Genomic DNA, 8,751 nt, shown 5'->3' with positions numbered 1-8,751 from the left:
GGATCAAAGATTGCTGTGACGATGATGCGATCTCGGTATTTTGCAACAATTATATGGATGAGGGAATCCTTAATGCCCTCAACCGCCGTCATGTTCTGCACTTTGCAGATTTGGCTCATATAGTACAAAAGTGCTGCGCAATGGAAACCACCTCCCAGACAGGCAAAAAGGATGCACACCAGCAGAGCAATTAATCATCATCCCATGGACAAGAAAATCAAGCCCTTTATGGAGCATAGAACGATCTTCGAAGAATGGCTCGACAAGCCCTGTCAAATTCACATGACGCCGAACATTGAACCAACGCATAGCCTTCGAGCATGTTGGATACTTCGGCAAGTGGCCAAGAGCGGTGAGGGTATCCTCACCAACAACACCCCAGAGAACTACTCTTTGGAGGACAACGAGCTTAGGTATTCACAGTCTTCGAGACCTTTTCATCAAATAATCAGCGCAAATGGGCGCTCCGCAACCTCGCCGAAGTCTGCCAGGTGGTAGCAGTAAATCCTTGGAATGACATGAGGATCACTTTCAACATCGATGACGAACCAAGATCCCGCTCAGTCCGGGTACCAGCCACCTTGGTCCTAAACCCAATCATAGACGGCTTTCAACTCACTAAAGTGCTAACAGACGGCGGTAGCGGAATGAACCTCATCTACGAGGACACGCTCAATAAAATGCAAATGGACAGGAGTTGCATTGAGAAAAGTACCATGACCTTTCTAGGTATTATCCCTAGTCGGGAAGCAAGATGCTCGGGAAAAATCAAACTCGGTGTGGTATTCGGCACGCCGGAAAACTATAGGTCCAAAGAGTTACTCTTCCATGTGGCACCTTTCAACAGCGGTATCACGCCCTGCTGGGGCGAGAGGCATTCACAAGCTTCCAAGTCATACCCCACTACGGGTATATGAAGCTCAAAATGCCCGGGCCCAATGGAGTTATCACTATCACCAGTGATCCGGACATAGCACTTCGCGCCAAAAAACAACCTGCCTCTCTGGCCCTCGAGGCTTTATCCGAGGCCCTCACGGCTGAAGAATTAACTACCTTGTGTTCCATAGTGGATAGGGACAACGTAATCCTTGATAAGAGACCCAAATCCACTTCCTTCAAGCCAGCAGACGAAATAGTCAAATTTCAAGTCCACCGGACGGACCCCAAGAAGACAGCTTCCATTGGGGCACAGTTGGATCTGACAGTCGACGCCGCATTACGCGCATTCCCGCATGAGAACTAGGACAGTTGCCTGGCATCCTTCTGATATGCCAGGTATCCCACGAAGACTGGCCGAGCATAGTCTCAATATACTGAAATGAACAAACCAGTCAAGCAAACTCTGTGTTGATTTTCTGAACCCAAACGACAGGCTATGGGGGAGGAGCTAGCCAAGCTACTCGAAGCCGGGTTTATCAGAGAAATCAAACATCCGAACTGGCTAGCAAACCTGGTCATGGTACCAAAGAAGGATAAATCATGGCGCATGTGTGTCGATTCCAAAGACCTTAATAAGGCTTGCCCTAAGGACCCCTTCCCACTACCTCGCATAGACCAGATTATTGACGCAACCACATGACACGATTCATTGTGCTTCCTCGACGCATACTCCGGATACAATCAAATTAAGATGAAAGAATTCGACCAAGCCGCAACGGCATTCATCACTCCATATGGGCCCTTCTGCTTCAACACTATGCCTTTCAGGCTCAAGAACGTCGGCGCAACCTACCAACGCATGATTCAAACATGCTTGAAAAAGCAAATTGGCAAAACTGTAGAGGCGCATGTAGATGACGTAGTCATCAAAACCAAGCATGTCAAATCATTAGTGGATGACTTACGCCTTACATTCGACAACCTCCGAGCATATGACATACGGCTCAATCCGAAGAAATGCGTGATATGTCTCCAACGTATCTATAATTTTTTATTGTTCCATGCTATTATATTACCCGTTTTGGATGTTTATGGGCTTTATTTTACACATTTATATCATTTTTGGAACTAACCTACTAACCGGAGGCCCAGCCCATATTGCTGTTTTTTTTGCCTATTTCAGTGTTTCGAAGAAAAGGAATATCAAACAGAGTCCAAACGGAATGAAACCTTTAGGAGCGTGATTTTTGGAACGAACGTGATCTACAGGACTTGGAGTGCAAGTCAAGAAGCCGTCTAGGCGGCCACGAGGGTGGAGGGAGCCCTCCAACTAGGTGTGCCCCCTATCTCGTGGGCCCCTCGGGCGTCCACCGACCTACTTCTTCCTCCTATATATACTCACGTACCCCGAAAACATCAGAGGCGACCACGAAAAACTATTTCCACCACCGTAACCTTCTGTATCCGCGAGATCCCATCTTGGAGCCTTCGTCGGCGCTTCGTCGGAGGGGGAATCGACCATGGAGGGCTTCTACATAAACACCATAGCCCCTCCGATGAGTTGTGAGTAGTTTACCACAGACCTCCGGGTCCATAGTTATTAGCTAGATGGCTTCTTCTCTCTTTTTGGATCTCAATACCATGTTCTCCTCAATCTTCTTGGAGATCTATTCGATGTAACTCTTTTTGTGGTGCGTTTGTTGAGATCCGATGAGTTGTGGGTTTATAATCAAGTTTATCTATGAGAAATATTTGAATCTCCTCTGAATTCTTTTATGTATGATTAAGTTATCTTTGCAAGTCTCTTCGAATTATCAGTTTGGGTTGGCCTACTAGATTGATCTTTCTTGCAATGGGAGAAGTGCTTAGCTTTGGGTTCAATCTTGCGGTGTCCTTTCCCAGTGACAATAAGGGCAGCAAGGCACGTATTGTATTGTTGCCATCGAGGATAAAAAGATGGGGTTTATATCATATTGCATGAGTTTATCCCTCTACGTCATGTCATCTTTCTTAATGCGTTACTCTGTCCTTTATGAACTTAATACTCTGGATGCATGCTGGATAGCGGTCGATGTGTGGAGTAATAGTAGTAGATGCAGGCAGGAGTCGGTCTACTTGTCGTGGACGTGATGCCTATATACATGATCATGCCTAGAGAATCTCTTAATTATTCGCTTTTCTATCAATTGCTCGACAGTAATTTGTTCACCCACCGTAATACTAATGCTATCTTGAGAGAAGCCACTAATGAAACCTATGGCCCCCGGGTCCATCTCTTATCATATAAGTTTTCAATCTACTTTTTGTGCATTTTTACTTTTCCAATCTATATTATAAAATACCAAAAATATATTTATCTTATCATACTATCTCTATCAGATCTCACTTTCGCAAGTGGCCGTGAAGGGATTGACAACCCCTTTATTGCATTGGTTGCGAGTTCGTTGTTTGTTTGTGTAGGTGTGTGGGACTTTTGAGGAGCCTCCTACTGGATTGATACCTTGGTTCTCAAATACCGAGGGAAATACTTACGCAACTATTGATGCATCACCCTTTCTGTTGGGTAATGTAGTAATTTCAAAAAAATTCCTACGCACATGCAAGATCATGGTGATGCATAGCAACGAGAGGGGAGAGTGTTGTCTACGTACCCTCGTAGACCGTAAGCGGAAGCGTTAGCACAACGCGGTTGATGTAGTCGTACATCTTCACGGCCCGACCAATCAAGCACCAAAAGCACGGCACCTCCGAGTCTTGCACACGTTCAGCTCGATGACATCCCTCGAACTCCGATCCAGCCGAGTGTCGAGGGAGAGTTCCGCCAGCACGACGGCGTGGTGACGATGATGATGTTCTACTATCACAGGGCTTCGCCTAAGCACCACTAAGATATTATCGAGGAGGACTATGGCGGAGGGGGCACCGCACACGGCTAAGAATTCAATGATCAATTGTTGTATCTATGGGGTGCCCCCCTCCCCCGTATATAAAGGAGGGGAGGAGGGGGCCGACCAAGGGGGAGGCGCGCCCTAGGGGGGGAGTCCTACTCCCACCGGGAGTAGGACTCCTCCCTTTCCTATTTGGAGAGGGAGAGGGAAGGAAGAGGAAGGAGGGAGGAAGGAAAAGGGGGACCGGCCCCCCTCCCAATTCGGATTGGGCTTGGGGGGCGCCCCTTCCCTTGATCCTTTCCCCTCCTTTCCGCTAAGGCCCATTAAGGCCCATATACCTCCCGGGGGGTTCCGATAACCTCCCAGAGTTCCGGTATTGTCCCAATCTCACCTAGAACCTTTCCGGTGTCCAAATATAATCGTCCAATATATCGATCTTCATGTCTCAACCATTTAGAGACTCCTTGTCATGTCCGTGATCACATCCGGGACTCCGAACAACCGTCGGTACATCAAAATGCATAAACTCATAATATAACTGTCATCTAACTTTAAGCGTGCGGACCCTACGGGTTCTAGAACTATGTAGACATGACCGAGACACGTCTCCGGTCAATAACCAATAGCAGAACCTGGATGCTCATATTGGCTCCTACATATTCTACGAAGATCTTTATCGGTCAAACCGCATAACAACATACGTTGTTCCCTTTGTCATCGGTATGTTACTTGCCCGAGATTCGATCGTCGGTATCTCAATACCTAGTTCAATCTCGTTACCGGCAAGTCTCTTTACTCGTTATGTAATGCATCATCCCGTAACTAGCTCATTAGCTACATTGCTTGCAAGGCTTATAGTGATGTGCATTACCAAGAGGGCCCAGAGATACCTCTCTGACAATCGAAGTGACAAATCCTAATCTCGAAATACGTCAACTCAACAAGTACCTTTGGAGACACCTGTAGAGAACCTTTATAATCACCCAGTTACGTTGTGACGTTTGGTAGCACACAAAGTGTTCCTCCGGTAAGCGGGAGTTACATAATCTCATAGTCATAGGAACATGTATAAGTCATGAAGAAAGCAATAGCAACATACTAAACGATCAAGTGCTAAGCTAACGGAATGGGTCAAGTCAATCACATCATTCTCCTAATGATGTGATCCCGTTAATCAAATGACAACTCATGTCTATGGTTAGGAAACTTAACCATCTTTGATTAACGAGCTATTCAAGTAGAGGCATACTAGTGACACTATGTTTATCTATGTATTCACACATGTATTATGTTTCCGGTTAATGCAATTCTAGGATGAATAATAAACATTTATCATGAAATAAGGAAAGAAATAATAACTTTATTATTGCCTCTAGGGCATATTTCCTTCAGTCTCCCACTTGCACTAGAGTCAATAATCTAGTTCACATCGCCTTGTGATTTAACACCAATATTCATATATGTATATGATTAACACCCATAGTTCACATCGTCATGTGACCAACACCCAAAGGATTTACTAGAGTCGATAATCTAGTTCACATCGTTATGTGATTAACACCCAAAGAGTACTAAAGTGTGATCATGTTTTGCTCGTGAGAGAAGTTTAGTCAATGGGTCTATCACATTCAGAGCCGTATGTATTTTGTAAAATATTCTATGTCTACAATGCTCTGTACGGAGCTACTCTAGCTAATTGCTCCCACTTTCAATATGTATCCAGATTGAGACTTAGAGTCATCTGGATCAGTGTCAAAACTTGCATCGACATAACCCTTTACGACGAACCTCTTGTCACCTCCATAATCGAGAAACATATCCTTATTCCGCACAAGATAATTTTGACCAATGTCCAGTGATCTACTCCTAGATCACTATTGTACTCCCTTGCCAAACCAGGGTAGAGTATACAATAGGTCTGGTCCATAGCATGGCATACTTTTATAGAACCTATGACTGAGACATAGGGAATGACTTTCATTCTCTTTTTATTTTCTGTCGTGGTCGGGATTTGAGTCTTATTCAATTTCACACCTTTGCAACACAGGCAAGAACTATTTCTTTGACTGTTCCATTTTGAACTACTTCAAAATCTTATCAAGGTATGTACTCATTGAAAATCTTATCAAGCGTCTTGATCTATCTCAATAGATCTTGATGCTCAATATGTAAGTATCTTTATAGAGGTCTTTCTTTGAAAAACTCCTTTCAAATACTCCTTTATGCTTTCCAGAAAATTCTACATTAGTTCTGATCAACAATATGTCATTCACATAAATTTATCAGAAATGATGTAGTGCTCCCACTCACTTTCTTGTAAATACAGGATTCACCACAAGTCTTGTATAAAACTATATTCCAACTCCGAGATGCTTGCACCAGTCCATAGATGGATCGCTGGAGCTTACACATTTTGTTAGCACCTTTAGGATTGACAAAACCTTCTGGTTGCATCATGTACAACTCTTCTTTAAGAAATCCATTAAGGAATGTAATTTTGACATCCATTTTCCAAATTTCATAAAATGCGGCAATTGCTAATATGATTCGGATAGACTTTTAAGCATCGATACGAGTGAGAAAATCTCATTGTATTCAACACCTTGAACTTGTCAAAAACCTTTTTCGACAATTCGAGATTTGTAGATAGTAACACTACTATCAGTGTCCGTCTTCCTCTTGAAGATCCATATTTTTTTATGGCTTGCCGATCATTGGGCAAGTCAACCAAAGTCCACACTTTGTTCTCATACATGGATCCCATCTCAGATTTCATGGCCTCACGCCATTTCGCGGAATCTGGGCTCATCATCGCTTCCTCATAGTTTGTAGGTTCTCCATGGTCAAGTAACATGACCTCCAGAACAGGATTACCGTACCACTCTGGTGCGGATCTTACTCTGGTTGACCTACGAGGTTCAGTAGTAACTTGATCTGAAGTTACACATGATCATCATCATTAGCTTCCTCACTAATTGGTGTAGGAATCACAGGAACAGATTTCTGTGATGAACTACTTTCCAATAAGGGAGTAGGTACAGTTACCTCATCAAGTTCTACTTTCCTCCCACTCACTTCTTTTGAGAGAAACTTCTTCTCTAGAAAGGATCCATCTTAGCAATGAATATCTTGCCTTCGGATATGTGATAGAAGGTGTACCCAATAGTTTCCTTTGGGTATTCTATGAAGACATACTTCTCCGATTTGGGTTCGAGCTTATCAGGTTGAAACTTTTTCACATAACCATCGCAGCCCTAAACTTTAAGAAACGACAACTTTGGTTTCTTGCCAAACCACAGTTCATAAGGTGTCATCTCAACGAATTTTGATGATGCCATATTTAAAGTGAATGCAGCTGTCTCGAATGCATAACCCCAAAATGATAGTGGTAAATCGGTAGGATACATCATAGATCACACCATATCCAATAAAGTGTTGTTACAATGTTCAGACACACCATTACGCGGTGGTGTTCCATGTGGCGTGAGTTCTGAAACTATTCCACATTGTTTTAAATGAAGGCCAAACTCGTAACTCAAATATTCTTCTCCACGATCAGATCGTGGAAACTTTATTTTTTTGTTACGATGATTCTCCACTTCACTCTAAAATTCTTTTAACCTTTCAACTATTTCAGACTTATGTTTCATCAAGTAGAAATACCCATATCTGCTCAAATCATCTGTGAAGGTCAGAAAATAACGATACCCTCCACGAGCCTTAATACTCATTGGTCTGCATACATCAGTATGTATTATTTCCAACAAGTCAGTAGCTCGTTCCATTGTTCCGGAGAACGGAGTTTTAGTCATATTGCCCAAAAGGCACGGTTCGCAAGCATCAAATGATTCATAACCAAGTGATTCCGAAAATCCATCTTTATGGAGTTTCTTCATGCACTTTACATCGATATGACCCAAATGGAAGTGCCACAAATAAGTTGCACTATCATTATTAACTTTGCATCTTTTGGCATCAATATTATGAATATGTGTATCACTATGATCGAGATCCAACAAACTATTTTCATTGGGTGTATGACCATTGAAGGTTTTATTCATGTAAACAGAACAACAATTATTCTCTGACTTTAAATGAATAAACATGATCAAATCATATTCATGCTCAACGTAAATGCCAAATAACATTTATTTAGGTTTAACACTAATCCCGAAAGTATAGGGAGTGTGTGATGATGATCATATCAATCTTGGAACTACTTCCAACACTCATCGTCACTTCCCCTTCAACTAGTCTCTGTTTATTCTGTAACTCCTGTTTCGAGTTACTAATCTTAGCAACCGAACAAGTATCAAATACTCAGGGGCTACTATAAACACTAGTAAGGCACACATCAATAACCTGTATATCAAATATACCCTTGTTCACTTTGCCATCCTTCTTATCCACCAAATATTCAGGGCATTTCCGCTTCCAGTGACCATTTCCTTTGCAGTAGAAGGACTCAGTTTCAGGCTTTGGTTCAGCTTTGGGCTTCTTCAAGGGAGTGACAACTTGCTTGCCATTCTACTTGAAGTTTCCCTTTATTTCCGTTTGCCCTTTTCTTGAAACTAGTGTCCTTGTCAATCATCAACACTTGATGCTCTTTCTTGATTTCTACCTTCGTCGATTTCAACATCACAAAGAGCTCGGGAATCGTTTTTGTCATCCCTTGCATACTATAGTTCATCACAAAGTTCTAATAACTTGGTGATGGTGAGTAGAGAACTCTGTCAATCACTATCTTATCTGGATGATTAACTCCCACTAGATTCAAGTGATTGTAGTACCTAGACAATTTGAGCACATGTTCACTAGTTGAGCAATTCTCCTCCATCTTTTAGCTATCACTACAAAAAAAGACACATCCGTAACATTTTGGGCCGAACGAAATTTTTTTTGTCATACATATGACACTTCTATGACGATACTTGTGACAAAACCCGGTATCATCATAGATGTGGTGGCTCCTACTTCTATGACA

This window comes from Triticum aestivum, chromosome 3B (genome assembly GCF_018294505.1).
Source record: "Triticum aestivum cultivar Chinese Spring chromosome 3B, IWGSC CS RefSeq v2.1, whole genome shotgun sequence".
NCBI classification, from domain to species: Eukaryota; Viridiplantae; Streptophyta; class Magnoliopsida; order Poales; family Poaceae; genus Triticum; species Triticum aestivum.
Note: the sequence above shows the minus strand (reverse complement) of the source record.